Source organism: Dendropsophus ebraccatus, chromosome 8 (assembly GCF_027789765.1).
Source record: "Dendropsophus ebraccatus isolate aDenEbr1 chromosome 8, aDenEbr1.pat, whole genome shotgun sequence".
NCBI lineage: Eukaryota > Metazoa > Chordata > Amphibia > Anura > Hylidae > Dendropsophus > Dendropsophus ebraccatus.
Window position 1 is genome coordinate 102,733,544 of NC_091461.1, and position 20,925 is coordinate 102,754,468.

The window sequence follows — 20,925 nt, forward strand, 5'->3', positions numbered from 1 at the left end:
GTACATAGGAGGTTGTATTATAGTAGTTATATTCTTGTACATAGGAGCAGTAATATAGTAGTTATATTCTTGTATATAGGAGCAGTATTATAGTAGTTATATTCTTGTATATAGGGGGCAGTATTATAGTAGTTATATTCTTGTATATAGGGAGCAGTATTATAGTAGTTATATTCTTGTACATAGGAGGTTGTATTATAGTAGTTATATTCTTGTACATAGGAGCAGTATTATGTTTTTTTTTTGTTTAATTAAACTTTATTATATTACAAAAGGAATAACATTACCATATAAAAAAATATCTTCATTCTTCCCCCCCCCCCCCCCTTTTTTTCTCTTCCCACCCCATCCCCTCCCCCCCCCCACCCCAGGCCTGGCTTTATCCTCACTTACACGACCAAAATCCAAACAAGCTTAAATAACCCCCAAGGTTTCCCCTAGGTTACAATGCTTCTATTCCGAAGCTAATCCAAGAGGGGGGACCTCCCAGATGTCCATCCATTAGTGTACTACGTCTTTTCGGAAGTTTCCTATATCCTATTCCCCACCCCTTATCCCCTAAAACTACATCTAGTTAACATTATCCTACTTCTCATCTGCCACAGTATGGCACTCACCCCCTTCTCATACTTTTTCACAAAAAAAAAAAAAGACTCTCCCCCTCTCCTCACCCGCAATCACAAATTGCTCTTGATAATGTATTTTGCTGTTCATATACACTTTATCTTGTTCTTTCTATTCTTACTCTATCTCATTCTCTTAAAAGAGTGTCTCAGACCACATCCTCTCCAGTCCTCCATTCACACACTATCAGCTAGTTCAGGGCGATGGGCACCCCCTCTTGAGCACCACACCTCCCCGCCCCGCTGGTCATCTTGCTCTCTTTCCAGAGAAGCCGACCCCCACAATCCTGAGGGCCTTCTCCATCCGGGTCCCCTCGTGTAGACCCCATAGGAGTTCACACATTCAACCTGAGTGAGACACTCCCTACTGTCATCATAGAAGATACTCTACTTTATATCCTTCTATTCACTATTTTACGAGAGAGGAGAGAGGGGTGAGAAAGGAAAAAGAGAGAAAGAGAACAAAAAAAAAATAAAAATAGATAAATAAATAAATAACTTCTACTAGGCATCAAACAAACGTTCCAGTCAACCACATACTGGGCAGAGAGACCACCCCCCAACTTCTACCCTTATAGATGCCAATCAAGTCACCTACTAGGACATCCGAGGTCGCCCCTCTCAGTCACATATAACAGCCTCCAGGGTTTAAAACCAAAAAGCTTATTGGAAAAGACCAGGCCCAATCCCCCTTCCCACCCACCCCTTCCCGGCGAAGTACTACTAAACAAATAATTTCCATTACTTATTTAACCCTGTCTCCAATACATATTCCACTTTTCCACACACTTTTTCAGAGCTAACCATCCTTTCTTATCTTTATTTTACCAAACCTCATACCGCAGAATTCTATCAGCTACCTCCTTCCATTCTTTAACAGACGGCACCTTCACCCTCAGCCAATTCCTAACAATTAACCACCGTGCAGCAAATAATATTTTATATATCACTCCTCGTGTCCCTTTACCAAGCTTTATATCAGAAATATTTCCTAGTAGTGCATAAGTATATTCCATCCCTATCTCCAACATATAACAATCCCCAATGATCTTAAACACTTCACTCCAAAATTTTCTTATCTTTCTACATCCCCACCAATGATGATCTAGGTCTCCCTCTTCTACTCCACACCTTATACATTTTACTCCCTCCTCCTTCTTCCATTTTTTTATATCCCTGAATGAGTAATAAAGTCTATGAGTGACAAAAAACTGCAATACCTTGTGTCTTCTATCTGTGAGATTCTTTTCTGCCAAACTATAAACTTCAAGCCAAAATTGCTCTGTTCTCTCCCCTATCACACTTTCCCATTTCTTCTGTGAAATTAACTCAGTGTTCCCTATCGTCAACTCTCCCCACCATCTATAGACTCTTGCCAGTTTCCCTCTATTCCCTACCGTGCTCTTTATACAAGTTACAAACTAAACTTTGTGTACTTTCCACTTATATGTCCCCACCACCTCCCGGGTTGCGCTCTGCATCTGCATATATCTAAGCGGGCATAATCCACCTTCAACTACCTGTGATAGCTCCTCATACCTTTTAAGGCTATTACCTTCCTTAAATTGCGAAGCCTTAATTAGGCCCTTGCTCTTCCAATAGTATGTGTCAGGAATGGCGTCTGATCCCAAGAGTCTAATATTTCCTAAGAGCGGAGTAAAATCATATATCCCACTTACCCCCTCAGCTTTCCTAATATGCTCCCAGGATTTACAGAACATGTATTCCAACGAGTACCTAAGGTATCTACTACATGTATTTATCTCCAGTGTATCAAAAATATCATTGGCAACCCCCTCCTGCCTCCCCACCCACCCACCGGGTCAGGAAAGCCACCTTATTCCAATTTATCATCCAACACGCCATAGCAGAGATATAATAACCAAAAAAATCCGGGAGTGCCAATCCGCCTTTCGCCTCTGGGAGAGTGAGAGCCCTCAACTTAAAGCGAACCCTCTTTCTGTTCCAAAGCAGTTCATTCATCACCCTCTCTATCTTTCTGAACACCGATTTCCCTAACCATACTGCAGAGGCTTTTATTATGTACAGTATCTGGGGGACCCAGATCATTTTTATCAAACCGACTTTATCCGCCCTTGACAGGTGCATTTTATTCCAAATACTAACTTGCTGCTTCATTCTATTTAGTCTGGGGTCCACATTAAGTTCAACAAATCTTTTAGGGTCAGCCGACAACCATATCCCCAAATATTTACATGCTCCATCCTCCCCCTCCACACGAAGCCTAGTATCCGCTGCCAGTTCACTTTTAATCGGTAACAAGACCGACTTGTCCCAGTTTATAACTAAGCCAGAGTGGTCCCCAAATCTTTTCACCTCTTTCATTGCCACTTCTAGCCCATTTTTTGTGTCTCCCAGGAAAATCAACACATCGTCTGCATATAAAGCAATCTTGTCCTCTCTCCCCCCCACTCCAAAACCATCTATCCCTTTATTGGCGTTTATTCTACGCGCCAATGGTTCCATAACTAATGCAAATAGCAAGGGGAGAGAGGACAGCCCTGTCTGGTCCCTCTCTTCAACTGGAAAGGCTCTGATGCTTCCCCGTTAACAACAATCCTGGCCCTAGGGTGCTGGTATATCATCTTTAACCACCCGATAAATCCCTCCCTAAAACCAAATTTCTGCAATACGGCCCACATGTAGGGCCACTCCACACTATCAAACGCCTTAGCGGCATCCAGTGACAGTATGGAGTGGCCCCCCTCAGACCCAACTCCCTGAATATTGGCCTGAACTCTCATGATGTTATCATGGGTTGTCCTTCCTCCTATAAAGCCAGTTTGCTCATAACCTATCAGCTCTTCCATTACTCTCGCCATCCTAAGTGCCAGTATCCTTGCCAATATCTTGATATATGTATTTATCAACGATATCGGGCGATATGCCCCCGGGTCCGCTGGGTCCTTGTCCCCCTTAGGTATTAACACAATATTCGCATCGTACATTGTCTCCGGCAAACACCCTTCGTCACATGCGCGTCGGAGTACTTCATATAGCTGTTTCAGGAGAACATCCCCATAACACCGATACACTTCCACAGGAAGCCCATCTGGCCCCGATGACTTACCACTAGCCATACACTTCACGACCTGATTAACCTCCTCCTGCTCCAGTGGTCGCTCTAACCACTCCCTCTATCCAAGGTCAAGGACCGTCAGCTCTACTTCTTCTAAATATTCCATACACTTCTGACTCACAATATCTTCCCTTGCCGTATATATCCTCGCAAAATATTGCAAGAACACCCTCAGTATACTCCCCGTTTCCCTCACTATTGTTCCATCTGTATCCCTGACCTCAGATATCAACCTTCTCCCCTTATTACATTTAATCAAGTTAGCTAGATATTTACCAGGTTTCCCCCCCTGTGTATATTGTTCAGCCCCCCCGGAACCAGCACTGATTTTGGGCCTTCACTTGCAAAAACTCCCTAAGCTTCACCACCGCAATATGCCATTCTTTCTGCTTATTATCCGTCTGGTCACAAACATACTCACTCTCTGCCTTTTTAACCTTGTATCTCAAACTATCTTCCTGTTCCCTATAGATTTTCCTTTGTCTCCCAACCTCCCTTTTTAGTAACCCCCTCAAATAGGCTTTTGCAGTATCCCAGACCACGCGCAGGCTCGCGGTGCCGATATTAATACTAAAGAACTCCATCATCTCCTTCTGTATCTGATCATGGGTGTTCAGTAGCTTTAACTAATTGTAACGCCCGGAGTAGTGGATCCACTGGACCGGCACCAGCGATGGCACAAACCTCACCAGGGAGCGGAGTCTAAGGGGCCGCTGGTTTTCACCAGAGCCCGCCGCAAGGCGGGATGGACTTGCTGCGGCAGGCGACCCCCAGGTCGCTACCCCTGGCTTGGTTGCTGGTGTCGGCAGGCGAGGCGTGGCAGGAGATGGCACAGGCAATAGTCTGCAGATGAGAGAGCACGTGACAGGCTGGACACAGGAACAGGTGGAGTGACAGGGGAACAGGAACCAGGAACAGGGACTAGGGACCAGGTAACGGACAGGACACAGGAACAACAGGGAGCTGGGCCAAACGCTATGGGAAGCAAGTAGAGGCTCCAACACAGGGGACAGGGCATGCTGGGATTTATAGGGGAGTGATTGGTGCAACTACCAATTAGGAGCGCACTGCCCCTTTAAATCTGAGACAGCCGGCGCGCGCGCGCCCTAGGAGGCGGGGACGCGCGCGCCGGCCGGCACAGCGAGAGACAGGAGCGTGGAGAGGTGAGGCGCCCCCCGGGGCCGAACGTGTAGCAGCGCCGGGTCCCTGCACCGGGACCCCGGCAGCTGCATGAGATGGGGGGAGGTCGCGGCGGCGGCCCGGAGCAGGGGACGCCGCCGCGGCCGTGACAGTACCCCCCCCCTTTGGCCTCCCCCTCTTTCTAACCTGCAGGAACCTTTTGATGAGATCTTGGTCCAGGATGTTAGCCTCGGGTTCCCAGGACCTCTCCTCAGGACCAAATCCTTTCCAGTCCACCAGGAAGAACCTTCTCCCTCTGACAGTCTTCATGGCCAGAATGTCCTTAACAGCGTAGACGTCGTCAGAGACGGCTTGAGGAGCAGAGAACGAAGATCTATCGGAGAACCGGTTCAGGACCACTGGTTTTAAGAGGGAAACATGGAAGGAGTTCGGAATCCGCATAGTGGGGGGTAGGCGGAGTTTGTAGGTGACAGGGTTGATGCGTCTTAGCACCGAGAAAGGACCGAGGAATCGAGGGCCCAACTTGTAGCTGGGGATCTTGAGTCTGACATATTTGGCCGAGAGCCAGACTTTGTCACCTAGGAGAAAATTCGTGGCAGGTCTCCTCTTCTTATCAGCCTGGTCCTTCATGCGTTCAGAGGCTTTGAGTAAGGACTGTCGAGTTTGTTCCCAGATCGATTGCAGGTCAGATAACAACTCCTCCACGGCTGGGACTTCAGAGGATGGAGAGAGAGGCAGAGGAGGACGAGGATGATGCCCGTAGACCACATAGAAAGGGGACTTGCCTGTGGAAGTCGAGTCCAAGTGGTTATAAGAGAATTCTGCCCATGGGAGTAGATCGGACCAGTTGTCTTGGCGGCTTGAAACAAAATGGCGTAGGTAGTTGCCCAGAATCTGATTGACTCTCTCCACTTGCCCGTTGGTTTGAGGATGATAGGCCGATGAGAAGTCCAGCTTCACTTGGAGTTGCGAGCATAGGGCACGCCAAAATTTAGAGACAAATTGAGAGCCTCGGTCGGACACAATGTGAAGAGGAAGTCCATGCAGGCGAAAGATGTGTCGGAAGAACAACTGAGCCAGACGAGGAGCAGAGGGCAGACCAGGAAGGGCCACGAAGTGAGCCATTTTAGAAAAGCGGTCCGTCACCACCCAAATAACTGTATTGCCCGCAGATGGAGGTAGGTCGGTGATGAAATCCATCCCAATGTGGTGCCAGGGATGATCCGGGACTGGCAAGGGCAATAGTAGGCCGGCAGGTCTTAGACGGGGAGATTTATTCCTGGCACAGACTGCACAGGAAGCCACAAAATCCTTGACATCCTGGAGTAGATTGGGCCACCAGTAGTGACGGGAGATCAATTGCCCGGTCTTTTGGGCTCCTGGATGCCCGGCTACCAAAGAGGAATGCCCCCACTTCAAGATGCGTTTACGGAGTGCGGGGCGCACATAAGTCTTCCCGGGAGGCAGACTCTGCAGAGCAGAAGTGGCAACTGGTACTAGGCGGTCGGGAGGTATTATGTGACGAGGAGATTCCTCTTGCCCCATGACATCGGATGCTCGGGATAATGCATCGGCCTTTAGATTCCTCTCGGCTGGACGGAAGTGGATGGTATAGTTGAACCGAGAGAAGAAGAGGGACCACCGAGCCTGCCTGGGATTGAGGCGTTGAGCCGATTGGAGGTAGAGGAGGTTCTTGTGGTCCGTGTAGATGTTAACCGGGTGTTTAGCCCCCTCTAATAGATGACGCCACTCCTCCAGTGCCAACTTAATGGCCAGGAGTTCACGGTCCCCAATGGTATAGTTCCTCTCGGCAGGGGAGAAAGTCTTAGAGAAGAACCCACAGGTTCTGGTCTTGCCTGATGTGTCCCTTTGCGAGAGAACGGCTCCTGCGCCCACAGAAGAAGCATCGACCTCGAGAGAAAACGGCCTGGAGACATCCGGGCGGACTAGGGCAGGAGCGGAGGCAAAGGCAGACTTGAGGCTATTGAAGGCTTGTTCGGCCTCTGGAGGCCAACGTCTGGGGTCCGCCTTCTTTTTAGTGAGAGCCACAATGGGTGCGACCAGGGTAGAGAAGTGAGGGATGAATTGCCGGTAATAGTTGGCGAAGCCCAGGAAACGTTGGATAGCTCTAAGTCCCACCGGGCGTGGCCATTGAAGGACAGCTGCGAGCTTGGCTGGATCCATTTGTAGGCTCTGATCGGAGACGATATAGCCAAGAAATGGAAGACTGCGCTGATGGAAAACACACTTCTCAAGCTTGGCGTATAGATGATTGGCCCGTAGTCTTCGTAGAACCTGACGCACTTGTGCCACATGAGTCTGCTGGTCCGGGGAGAAGACCAAAATGTCGTCCAAATAAACAATGACGCAGACATAGAGGAGGTCTCGGAAGATATCGTTCACGAATTCCTGGAAGACCGCTGGGGCATTGCATAGGCCGAATGGCATGACCAGATATTCGTAGTGCCCATCCCTGGTGTTGAAAGCGGTCTTCCATTCGTCTCCCTTACGAATTCGGACCAAGTTATACGCTCCCCTGAGATCCAGCTTGGAGAAGATCTTAGCTCCACGAAGACGGTCGAATAGTTCCGGAATAAGCGGAAGAGGATAGCGGTTTTTAACGGTCACCTTATTTAAACCCCGATAGTCTATGCATGGGCGGAGGGAACCGTCCTTCTTCTGAACAAAGAAAAATCCGGCGCCAGCTGGAGACGTGGATTTGCGGATGAAGCCCTTTTGTAAGTTCTCCTGGATGTAGGAGGACATGGCCTCAGTCTCGGGCACAGAGAGAGGGTATACTCGACCACGTGGAGGAGAAGCCCCAGGAAGGAGGTCTATAGGGCAATCATAGGCCCGATGAGGTGGTAGTGAGTCCGCCTCCTTGGCCGAGAAAACATCGACAAAGTCTTGGTAGTCCTCCGGTAGCCCGGATAGAGGCTTGACACAAGCAGGTGACCTTGTAGAGCACTTGGGTTGAGGAGATCTCAGACACCGGTTATGACAGTCCTGACCCCAGCTGAGAACCTCCCCAGTTCTCCAGTCCAGCTTAGGGGTATGGATTTGCAGCCAAGGAAGCCCCAGCAGGAGGTTGGAAGAGGAATGGCGCAAGACATAGAAGGAGATCTTCTCCTGATGTAAGGCTCCCACCTGGAGGACTAGGGGTGCCGTCTGGCTGTACACCGCTTCGGTAAGAACCTCCCCCGTAACCGAAGAGATAGACCGGGGTTGGGCTAGCTGGATCACGGGTAGCCGCCATCTTTGGACCAACGAAGCAGAGATGAAACTGCCAGCAGAGCCAGAGTCGATGAGGGCAGTAGTCTGGAAAACTTGCCCAGAGGGTGTCTGGATGGAGACGGGCATAGTCAACCTTGGAGAGGTGGCATTCACACCTAGGGAGGCCTCTCCCACCGGACCTAGGTGCGGGCGTTTCCCGGACGCTGAGGGCGTTGGGGACATCTCTGCCGATAGTGATCCGCGCCACCGCAATAGAGGCAGAGATTCTGGTCCAGTCGACGGTTCCTCTCATCAGTCGTCAGGCGAACACGTTCCACCTGCATAGGAACCTCTGGAAGCGACTGGGACATAGGAGCAACAGGATTCTGGAACACCGGTGCCAGCCGAGGATGGCGACGGGGCAGACTCAGACGCCGTCCTTGCCGGACCTCCTCCTCTCTCTCGGAAAACCTGGTGTAGACTCTGGTAGCCAGTAGAATAAGATCGTTCAAGGAGGTAGGCAGATCCCGGGCAGCGAGCACATCCTTCACTTGGCTGGACAGGCCCTTTTTAAAGGTGGCAATCAGCGCGGCCTCATTCCAGTCTAGTTCCGCAGCCAGGGTGCGGAACTGGATGGCGTAGTCACCAACGGAGGAAGTCCCTTGGGATAAATTGAGGAGAGCAGTCTCAGCCGAAGACGCACGGGCAGGTTCCTCAAAGACAGAGCGGAACTCGTCCAGGAAGATTCGAAAATTGGCAGCAACCGGATCATTACGGTCCCATAGTGGCGTGGCCCAGGCCAGAGCTCTTCCCTCCAATAGGCTGATAATGAAAGCCACTTTAGAGCGCTCGGTGGCAAACTGACTGCTTAAAAGTTCGATGTACATAGTGCATTGGGTCAGGAACCCTCTGCACGACTTGAGGTCACCTCCATATTTACTTGGGAGAGCCAGTCGTAGTTTTGAAGAGGCTGCCGGAGGTGATGACTGCTGAGCTGTGGTATGCTGTTGAACGGCTGCAGTCAGTTGTTGAATCAGCTGTGACTGTTGCTGAATCTGTTGAGCTTGTAGGGCGACCACTCGGGCTACCTCGCGGATATCAGGCACCTCGCCGGGATCCATGGTTGGAGCCTACTGTAACGCCCGGAGTAGTGGATCCACTGGACCGGCACCAGCGATGGCACAAACCTCACCAGGGAGCGGAGTCTAAGGGGCCGCTGGTTTTCACCAGAGCCCGCCGCAAGGCGGGATGGACTTGCTGCGGCAGGCGACCCCCAGGTCGCTACCCCTGGCTTGGTTGCTGGTGTCGGCAGGCGAGGCGTGGCAGGAGATGGCACAGGCAATAGTCTGCAGATGAGAGAGCACGTGACAGGCTGGACACAGGAACAGGTGGAGTGACAGGGGAACAGGAACCAGGAACAGGGACTAGGGACCAGGTAACGGACAGGACACAGGAACAACAGGGAGCTGGGCCAAACGCTATGGGAAGCAAGTAGAGGCTCCAACACAGGGGACAGGGCATGCTGGGATTTATAGGGGAGTGATTGGTGCAACTACCAATTAGGAGCGCACTGCCCCTTTAAATCTGAGACAGCCGGCGCGCGCGCGCCCTAGGAGGCGGGGACGCGCGCGCCGGCCGGCACAGCGAGAGACAGGAGCGTGGAGAGGTGAGGCGCCCCCCGGGGCCGAACGTGTAGCAGCGCCGGGTCCCTGCACCGGGACCCCGGCAGCTGCATGAGATGGGGGGAGGTCGCGGCGGCGGCCCGGAGCAGGGGACGCCGCCGCGGCCGTGACACTAATGCTGGTTACACTTGAACTCTCTAATTCCCCCACTCTTACTATCCAGTTCCAGTTCTACCCTCACCGGGACGTGATCTGAGATACTGCGAGCCTCGTGCACCACCTTTTTAATTCTAAGGAGAGCTACCTCATTTGCGAGAACCAGGTCAATCCTTGAAAGGACTTTATGCGTAGCACTGTAACATGTAAACTCCTGACCCTGAGGATTCAAATGGCGCCACACATCAATCCATCCATACTCCTTCACTATTTTGCTTAATGGAGAGTTACCAGTTCCATTTGTCTTTAATATATCTCTCTTCCTGTCCCTTCCTTCATCCATCACTGCATTTAGGTCCTCCAGTATTAATAACATACAACTGCCAAATTTTGCAGCAAATTGGAAACATTGAATCAATACGTCCACAGCAAACGGTGGAGGTATATACACAAAGGCGAGAACTGTATTATGTCCTTCAAGCTCTGCATAAATGAAAATATAGCGACCTCCTGGATCTATTCTAACCTCCTTCGGTTTGAAACTTATACTCTGGTGCACCAGCACACTCACCCCCCTCGAATACACAGAGTATGTTGAGTGATACTGATGCATCACCCACTTATGTGCTAATATATTAACACGCTCTAGATCCAGATGCGTCTCCAATAAGCACACTATTGCTGGTAAGAACCTGGAGATCTCTCTAGATACAGCAAACCTCTTCAGTCTATCATTAATACCCCTGACATTCCATACTACTAGATTTACCATCTACCCTTAATTTCTACAAGGCGCATGACCCATCCGTATTCGAGTAGAAAGAGACAACAAGGAGAAGGAAAAAAGTAAAATAAACAAGACTTCGCCACTCTACCCTCCCCCCTCCCCTCCCCCCTCCCCCCTCCATCCCCCGCCACCCAGCCCCACCCACAGATCCCCACCCACAGATCCATAGATCCATTTATTTCATGTGGTGGCCCCTCCCTCACGTTCCTTAGAATGATATCCTTATCTCTGACACAGTGGATTTTTGCAATAATAGACCGGGGCCTATTCCCTACGATTCCTCTCCGCAAAGGAAGTCTATGGGCCCTCTCCACACAGAAGTGATTAGATAGCTTCTCCGCCCCCACCCTTCCCATCAGCCACTCCTGCATGTATTTTGTACAATCCGAGCCTTCCATCCCCTCAGGGACCCCTATTACCCTAATATTGGCCCTCCTGTTTCTGTCCTCAAAGTCTGTTACTTTAATCTGCAGCTCCCTATTCTCTTTACAGACCCTTCTCAACTCTGAGTCCATTTTTCCCACATTGTCTTCCAGGGTGCTAATCCGATTTTTGGCCTCTGTGACCCTCTCTCTTATTTTATTCATATCACAACGTATTAGAGAAATATCAGTTTTAATTTCCCCAATCTGCGGGGTTATACCATTGAGGGCTTCATTCGTTTTGTTTACAGCTGCCAGTATCTCTGATAACATAGGGTCAGTCATTCGCACACCAGCTGCTCCATTTTCTGTCTGTTCAAACTCCTGAAGCTCCTGGAGACCCCTCCCTTTACCTCCCTCACTCAGTCTAGACCTTCCAGTCTTCCCCTGTGGTGTGGGGCTTAAAAATGTGTCCATTTTTGGGGCTCCCTTTCCTCTTCCTTTAGTAGCGGTTCAGACTTCCCATACTCCACCACACACTTTCCACCACAAGGTATTTCAGTGTACAACTGTTACAGGCCCACACAATATGTATGTTCACACTCTTGCCTAACCAGTGAGAGGTAACAAATGCGTCTCTCCGCTACTTCCTATAGTGTCACAGATGAAGTAATAGGGTTAGTTGCTGTTAGCCTCTCAGGACCAATGCACCATACATGTACCAACACTGTGTTATTCAGAGGATTTACTTATACAATTTTCCCAGTGTCCTTGGTTCTTACGAGGAGCTCAGTCTCTGCCGGAAAGAAAACCAGGTCCCTTATATTATTCGCGGCCGAACTACACACGAACCTCCAGTCCGCCCGACCCTTCCACTTTATATCCCCAAGATAGCAACAGTACATAAGTGTGGTTAGATCTCACCCAAGTCTCCTTTTGTGAGAGGCCGCTGTTTGTCACCCCTGGAGCCCTGCAGCTTCACCCGCACTCTCCAGTCCTCCACAAGCCAGTGTCTCTTTGTCCTGAACCTCCGCCTCCACCTCGCACGCTCCAAGCTTCCGAGGGTCCGGACCTGCTCTCTGCCTCCACCTGCTCGTCTCTGCTTCGGCAACCTCCTACACCACTGCACCGCGTCAGTTAATTCCTTCCGGCTCCCTGACCTTCACCATGTATCTTCTCCGTGCATTCCCGAAGGGCCGCTCTCCGCTCTTTTCCACCAGTAGCTCCCAGCCGCTCCAAGGCATTCCGGCTTCCAGGATCGCTCCCCCAGCAGTTCATGCGGCTAACCGTCCACGCTCTCCGTCCCACTCACATGGCGCCAGCCGAACACCGCCCCGCGTGACGTACTACGTCATCACGTCATCCACGCTTCCCAAGAGCAGTATTATGGTAGTTATATTCTTGTATATAGGGGCAGTATTATAGCAGTTATATTCTTGTATATAGGGAGAGTATTATAGTAGTTATATTCTTGTATATAGGAGCAGTATTATAGTAGTTATATTCTTGTATATAGGGGGCAGTATTATAGTAGTTATATTCTTATATATATAGGGCAGTATTATAGTAGTTATATTCTTGTATATAGGAGCAGTATTATAGTAGTTATATTCTTGTATATAGGGAGCAGTATTATAGTAGTTATATTCTTGTACATAGGGGCAGTATTATAGTAGTTATATTCTTGTATATAGGAGGCAGTATTACCATAGTTATGCGGTTCAGGGAAGAAAAAGCGCGCTGCACCTCACACCTATGGCTGATACTAGTGCCCCTAGGCTAAATAAAAAACACATCAGAATTTTGTGTATGAATTGATCAAGCCATACTGCCCCATGTACCTCGTGCCGGTATCTGATACACATGGGTCCCTACACCAAGTCCACACCGTGCCAGTCAGTGGCCACCAACCCCGCAGGCGTGCATAGTCAGGGATTGGGGGCCATGGGACGGCCCTGCGACCCCCATGCCACAGGACCAGACCCCAAAAACACCACACCAGAACCCGGCCAGCACCGCCGGCGGAGAAGGTCGCCCCCAAACAGCACAAGTCTGGATGAGGTATTGCGCTCACCATAGCTGCTGCAGACAGAATGGGAAAAAACAGGAGGGATTAAAACTCATGTGCACTCAGGTGTCTCCTGCTAATTGCGGTCATGTGGGTCTCACCAGGAGGAGTGCAAAACACGGAGAAAAGAGAGAAACAAAATGCGGTTCAGGGAAGAAAAAGCGCGCTGCACCTCACACCTATGGCTGATACTAGTGCCCCTAGGCTAAATAAAAAACACATCAGAATTTTGTGTATGAATTGATCAAGCCATATTGCCCCATGTACCATCGTGCAGGTATCTGATACACATGGGTCCCTACACTAAGTCCACACCGTGCCAGTCAGTGGCCACCAACCCCGCAGGCGTGCATAGTCAGGGATTGGGGGCCATGGGACGGCCCTGCGACCCCCATGCCACAGGACCAGACCCCAAAAACACCACACCAGAACCCGGCCAGCACCGCCGGCGGAGAAGGTCGCCCCCAAACAGCACAAGTCTGGATGAGGTATTGCGCTCACCATAGCTGCTGCAGACAGAATGGGAAAAAACAGGAGGGATTAAAACTCATGTGCACTCAGGTGTCTCCTGCTAATTGCGGTCATGTGGGTCTCACCAGGAGGAGTGCAAAACACGGAGAAAAGAGAGAAACAAAATGCGGTTCAGGGAAGAAAAAGCGTGCTGCACCTCACACCTATGGCTGATACTAGTGCCCCTAGGCTAAATAAAAAACACATCAGAATTTTGTGTATGAATTGATCAAGCCATACTGCCCCATGTACCATCGTGCAGGTATCTGATACACATGGGTCCCTACACTAAGTCCACACCGTGCCAGTCAGTGGCCACCAACCCCGCAGGCGTGCATAGTCAGGGATTGGGGGCCATGGGACGGCCCTGCGACCCCCATGCCACAGGACCAGACCCCAAAAACACCACACCAGAACCCGGCCAGCACCGCCGGCGGAGAAGGTCGCCCCCAAACAGCACAAGTCTGGATGAGGTATTGCGCTCACCATAGCTGCTGCAGACAGAATGGGAAAAAACAGGAGGGATTAAAACTCATGTGCACTCAGGTGTCTCCTGCTAATTGCGGTCCTGTGGGTCTCACCAGGAGGAGTGCAAAACACGGAGAAAAGAGAGAAACAAAATGCGGTTCAGGGAAGAAAAAGCGCGCTGCACCTCACACCTATGGCTGATACTAGTGCCCCTAGGCTAAATAAAAAACACATCAGAATTTTGTGTATGAATTGATCAAGCCATACTGCCCCATGTACCATCGTGCAGGTATCTGATACACATGGGTCCCTACACTAAGTCCACACCGTGCCAGTCAGTGGCCACCAACCCCGCAGGCGTGCATAGTCAGGGATTGGGGGCCATGGGACGGCCCTGCGACCCCCATGCCACAGGACCAGACACCAAAAACACCACACCAGAACCCGGCCAGCACCGCCGGCGGAGAAGGTCGCCCCCAAACAGCACAAGTCTGGATGAGGTATTGCGCTCACCATAGCTGCTGCAGACAGAATGGGAAAAAACAGGAGGGATTAAAACCCATGTGCACTCAGGTGTCTCCTGCTAATTGCGGTCATGTGGGTCTCACCAGGAGGAGTGCAAAACACGGAGAAAAGAGAGAAACAAAATGCGGTTCAGGGAAGAAAAAGCGCGCTGCACCTCACACCTATGGCTGATACTAGTGCCCCTAGGCTAAATAAAAAACACATCAGAATATGCATTACCATAGTTATATTACTGTACATATGGGGCAGTATTCAGTATTATAGTAGTTACTATCTTGAACCTTATTATATAATCATACAATAAAGTGACAGCCATTGATGTACAGCACATAACGCTCAGAGCATTTGTCACTTTACTTCTCTTGCGCATATAAAATACCTTACTCAGCAGAAGAGAACGCTGTCATATGAATACATTTTTCGCTGTACTTTTATACATTATATGGGAGGTAACGTCAGAACTTTACCAGTGTTTGACTTGCTTTTTATGACACCTTTTCCATGTAAGTTAGAATTGATTTCCGCAGCTTCTTATCATTGGACCTAGCGAATGCAGGCATTGTGGCTGTGGGAAGTCTCATACCTAGCATTCTATATCTGCTTTCCTCCAGCTCCCTGGAAACCCATGCCTGCCTGTTCTCATACTGAGGAGGCTTTTGAGTGTTCTTTTACTCATTCCCCAGTGCTCCGAATGCCAACTGGCTCTCTCTGCTGACAGATGCCAGCCTGTTACCATACTGACAGCTCAGCGCTGGTCATGTGCCCTGCTGCTCGCCGGTTACCGCTCTTCACAGGTTTCTCAGCTGGACATAAATGTTCATTCGTTCTCGGAGACAGAACTTTGTCAACTTACAAAAAGTGGAAAGATAAAGAAAAAGTTGAACATCCACAACTTTCCTTGTCGTATAAAAGTTAGTAAAGTCAACCCCCAAGATGGCAGCAGACTGTAGAAAAGTTCAGTATCAGTCTGGCATCAAACCTGCTCAGATTCAAGATGAAATTCATCGACTTCACAGACAGACGGCGTCACGTTTTGTCCCAAATCTCACAGCTGATTTATAGGAAGATGGTAATTTTGTTTTCGCTCCTGTGCAGACATTAACATTGCTACATCAAATGTACTGTGCCACTCGTATTTTTCCGGAGTTATAGCCGCTCACAGGCCCTCATTGGTTTTCCTTGTGTCTTAACGTTTGGCTCAGTTGTTAACACCTTACCTCCTGTTTTTATATTTTTGCATTGCCTTGCTTGAAGCCGTTGCTTGTAAATGGATGGTCCTGAAATAAAAGATAAGAATAAGACAGAATTTTTTTAGGGCTATACAAAGAAGATCCTACTTTTTGGAACTCCATATGGGATCTGCATTAACGTTAGATACGTTTTGTTGTTTTTTTGTATGTAGTGAGATCAAAAGAAAACATAACATCACAATGTTGGCCCGGTACAATCACAACTGATAAGTGGTTGCAGAGAAATGCAACAGGTTTCTAACTTCAGCCAGCTATTGTGTAATTGTAACTTACAGATCACAACACAACCTCATGACTTATGATTACATGTGCTGTATTGCAATTTTATGTCATGCAGCCACTAGTCCTAATATAACCTAAGCCTCTTGAGTTCCTCCTAGTAGTGGCTTCATGCAACCTGAATTTCATCAAGTAATTATATGGCAGTATCAAGGGAAGGGACTCCAAGCCCTAAGCTCTAACCTTTACAAAGATAAATTGTGGTAATTATCATAGAAATTGGACTATGCATCTGAAGGTACAGCACTGTGCATCTGGAAGTACAGTGGTGCAGCTCTATGCATCTAGTAATGCAGCACTATGTACAGGGTGGTCCAGAATTGTACATTGGTGGTGTACCGTTCTGAATTGGTGGTGTAGCATTATGCATCAAGTGGAGCAGCATTGTGCATCTGGAAGTACATTGGTGCATCACTATGCATCTGGTGGTGCAGAATTCTGCATCTGGAGGTAGAGCACTATGCATCTGGAGGTACAGTGGCACAGCACTATACATCTGTTGGTGCAGCAATATGCATGTAGTGGTGCAGTGTTATGCATCTGGAGGTACAGATCCATGTATCAGGTGGAGCAGCATTATGTATCTGGAGGTGCAGCACTCACTGCATCAGGTGGAGCAGCATTATGCATCTGGAGGTACAGCACTCACTATGCATCAGGTGGAGCAGCATTATGTATCTAGAGTTACAGCACTATGCATCAGGTGGAGCAGCATTATGCATCTGGAGTTACAGCACTATGCATCAGGTGGAGCAGCATTATGCATCTGGAGGTACCGCACTATGCATCAGGTGGAGCAGCATTATGCATCTGGAGGTACAGCACTCACTATGCATCAGGTGGAGCAGCATTATGCATCTGGAGGTACCGCACTATGCATCAGGGGGGGGCAGCATTATGCATCTAAAGGTACCGCACTATGCATCAGGTGGAGCAGCATTATGCATCTGGAGGTACGGCACTATGCATCAGGTGGAGCAGCATTAGCATCTGGAGTTACAGCACTATGCATCAGGTGGAGCAGCATTATGCATCTGGAGGCACAGCACTATGCATCAGGTGGAGCAGCATTAGCATCTGGAGTTACAGCACTATGCATCAGGTGGAGCAGCATTATGCATCTGGAGGCACAGCACTATGCATCAGGTGGAGCAGCATTAGCATCTGGAGTTACAGCACTCACTATGCATCAGGTGCAGGGGCGGTCTTGGCATTTCTGGGGCCCCAAGCGAAGTTATGTTTGGACCCCCCAACACGCACTCCACAACAATAGACCGCTGTGTGCTGCCCCCAGTAGTATATACCCCTTGTGCGCAGCCGCCAGTAGTATATACCTCTTGTGTGCTTCCCCTCAGTAGTATATACCCCTTGTGTGCTTCCCCCAGTAGTGTATAGATGCCTGTGTGTTCCCCTAGTTATATATAGCCCCCCGTGTGCTGCCCAAAAGTATATAAACCCCCGTGTGCTGTCCCAGTTGTATATAAACCCTCTGTGTGCTGCCCCCAGTCGTATATACCCCATGTGCTGCCCCCAGTTGCATATAGTTATATATAGCCCCCCTGTGTCTTCCCCATTATATAGCCCCACTGTGTGCTCCCCCCATTTATATAGACTCCCGCTGTGCGCTCCTCCAGTTACACAGGCCCCTGTGTGCTCCCCCTCCCATATAGTATATAACACAATAAAACAAACACTTATACTCACCTGGGTCCGGGCGTCTCCTCTTCTCTTCACTCTTGTGGCCCCGCTCCCCTTGTCCTGGCGCCGATGCTCCAGTGATGTCACTGGAGCCCCGACACCACAAGGACAGAGCGGCCACTTGTGACCGCAGGGAAAACACTTCCTGCGGCCACAAGAGTGACTGACAGGAAGGGAGCCAATGGCTCCCTCCCTGTCAGTGCTGCTGCTGCATGTAACTGTGAGCGCTCATTACGAGTGCTCATAGTTACAGTTCAGATCACAGCAGCGAGCGGGGCAGCGGCCCTGTATAGCGGTCTTGAGCACAAGAGAAGAGCGGGGCGTGCTTGGTGCCAAAGACCGCTACTGTACACAACTATAGGCTTCACTACAAAAATAAAAAAAAACATGAGTATTATGTACAATGGAGTTGTGTCTTTATTTAAGAGGAAAGAGCTCTCATTGGTGCATAAATCACAAAGAACAATAACCCCTTGAATACTACAGCTGTGAAATACACAGATTTATGATATACATACTAGCGACATCTAGTGGCAAAACTTAGGTACGACTGCATCACCACATTTACTTAGAGTACAGGCTTTTGCGAAGGGTGTGTATACCAGCAACACCGTGGTGGGACATCACACCTTGCATATGCTGACCCCCTATGTTTGACCCACATGGCTGACCCTGAACTTGTGCCACTTGCCAGAGTCAGGACCTAACTCCACTGCCTTGCTGGCAGGCCACTACTTATACTCAGGCCACTCTTGAAAAGCAACCTAGCCAAACCGATTGGGTAGTACAGTGGGCCCCCACACACATTGATGTGTTACAAACCCTGTGTAGTTGCCTCCTACGTATTCAAAACATTGGCTAAGGGTCCTATCAGACATAATAATACATACCTCCCAACTTTGGCTCAGTGTAAAGAGGGACATAGACATGCCCCAACCACACCCACATCCCAAGACACCCCCCAACAATACCCAAATACTTCTCCCACAATCATAGGGCAACACATCACTAATTTTATTACAGTATTTTATTCCATCTGTGCCAGCCCTACCCTCTCTGTGCCAGCCTTTCCATCTCTGCCCCCTCTCTGTGCCAGCCCTGCTCTTTCAGTGTCCCCTCTCAGATCAGTCCTCCCCTTTCTATGCCCCTCTCTGTGCTAGTCCTCCCCTCTCTGTGTCAGTCCTCCCCTCTCTGTAACAGCCCTCCCCTCTGTCAGTCCTCTCCTTTCTGTACCCCTTTTTGGTGCCATCCCTTCCCTCTGTGCCAGCCCTCCCCTCTGTGTCCCTTCTGTGTGGCAGTAATCCCAATCACTGACAGCTGGGACCCGCCGCAGATGACACAGGCACAGCTTCTCTGTGCCTGTGTCATCCAGAGAATGGTAATTAACGTTGCATAGGATTGTCGGGCATTGGATGCAGCAACATTAATTAACACTGGGCAGCAGTGGAGGTGGTGGGTATTGTGGGTCACTGTGTGTGTTCTGGGACAGCACCCCGAAATTGGGAATGTCCTGACGTATCTGGGCTGTTTGGTAACTTTAATAATAATCTTCGGCGATCTGTGGCCACAAATGAGTGACGCTCAGTGAGATCAGCGCTCTTTGCAATGCCCTAACACAGCACAACTTATTGAGCGGCAGGAACTCCTGAACGATCCCTGTATAGTTTGTGCGGCCATTTAACAACATTGTTATTGGACACACATCACCTGTTTACACAAGGATTAGATCTTCTTGATTTTCATGCTAGTCCATACAGTCGCAAGAAGTTATAAAACCATAAATATAGATTACAGAGCCTAATAATATATGATGAGATGGGACTGTCATCACTATACAAACAGTGCTGCATGCTTTCCATGGGTCTCAAACATTAAAGGATGTGCCCCCCCCCATTTATAATATAGCGCCACATATGAGTATTGATCGCTGCTCCCTCTCCTTCTTTTCTAATCACACCTTCCCCTTTAGGCTAAAGGCCCTAATTCACGGAACGTTTATCGGCCGTTACGGCCGATAATCGTCCCGTGAAATAGAAGGCAACGATCAGCCGACATCGTTCATGTTGGCTGATCGTTGAAGTCGTTTGTCTTTCAACATGTTGAAAAACAAACGACTGATACAGCAACGATCTGCTGCCGTCGTTCCGTCGGCAGCAGGCGCTGCTGTATGCTATGGGCTGCCCGGGCGATCTAGCGATCACCCGGGCAGCACTGAGAGCTGAGATCGCTCGTTTGCTCCTTAAGTCGGCCCGCAGCGATAAATACGCAGCGATACGGTACGTGTGAAGGCACCCTATCTTGTGTTTTTAATGCATTTTTGCCTCAATTTTCCTGCAATTTGCAATAACGTGTTATTTTCTGCCAATTTCACCAAAATCAAGGCAAAAAATGCTGCTATTTTAAAGAGGTTTCGCAATTTGCAGAAAAATAGACAGAAAATAAAAAAAATGGAACAAAAACAGCAAGTGTGAACACAACTTTTTACTAGGAATGGGGGTTATTTGTTAGGCTTCGTTCCCACTGAGCAAAACTAGCAGAATTTTACTATAAAGTGGCCAACCCCTTTAAGGCTTCGTTCCCACTGAGCAAAACTAGCGGAATTCCGCGGAATGCCGTTAGCCTCCCTCTCATAATGGGAGTCTATGGGAGGCGCGCGCTCCGGCTTTGTCCGCGCTGAAGAATGTACATGTTCATTCTTCGGCGCGGACAGAGCAGGAGCGCGCGCCTCCCATAGACTCCCATTATGAGAGGGAGGCTAACGGCATTCCGCGGAATTCCGCTAGTTTTGCTCAGTGGGAACGAAGCCTTAAAGGGGTTGGCCACTTTATAGCAAAATAGGTCTGTACAAAGTATTAGTAAGTGTACTCACTGTATATACTGACAGCAGCTCCCTCTGTACCTCATAGAGCTAAAATCAGATTTCCCTTCACCAGGCTATACTGCCCTGCTCTGTTTTGTTTCAGTCCATAAAATGGCCGACATGGAGGAACATGTGACATGCCCTGTCCACTGTGTCCTCCATAGACATATACAGGCTGTGGTGGACACTGGGGGGCGGGGCCTGGAGGGGAGCACAGCCTGGAGGAGGGAAGTCTGATATTAGCTCTATGAGGTACACAGGGAG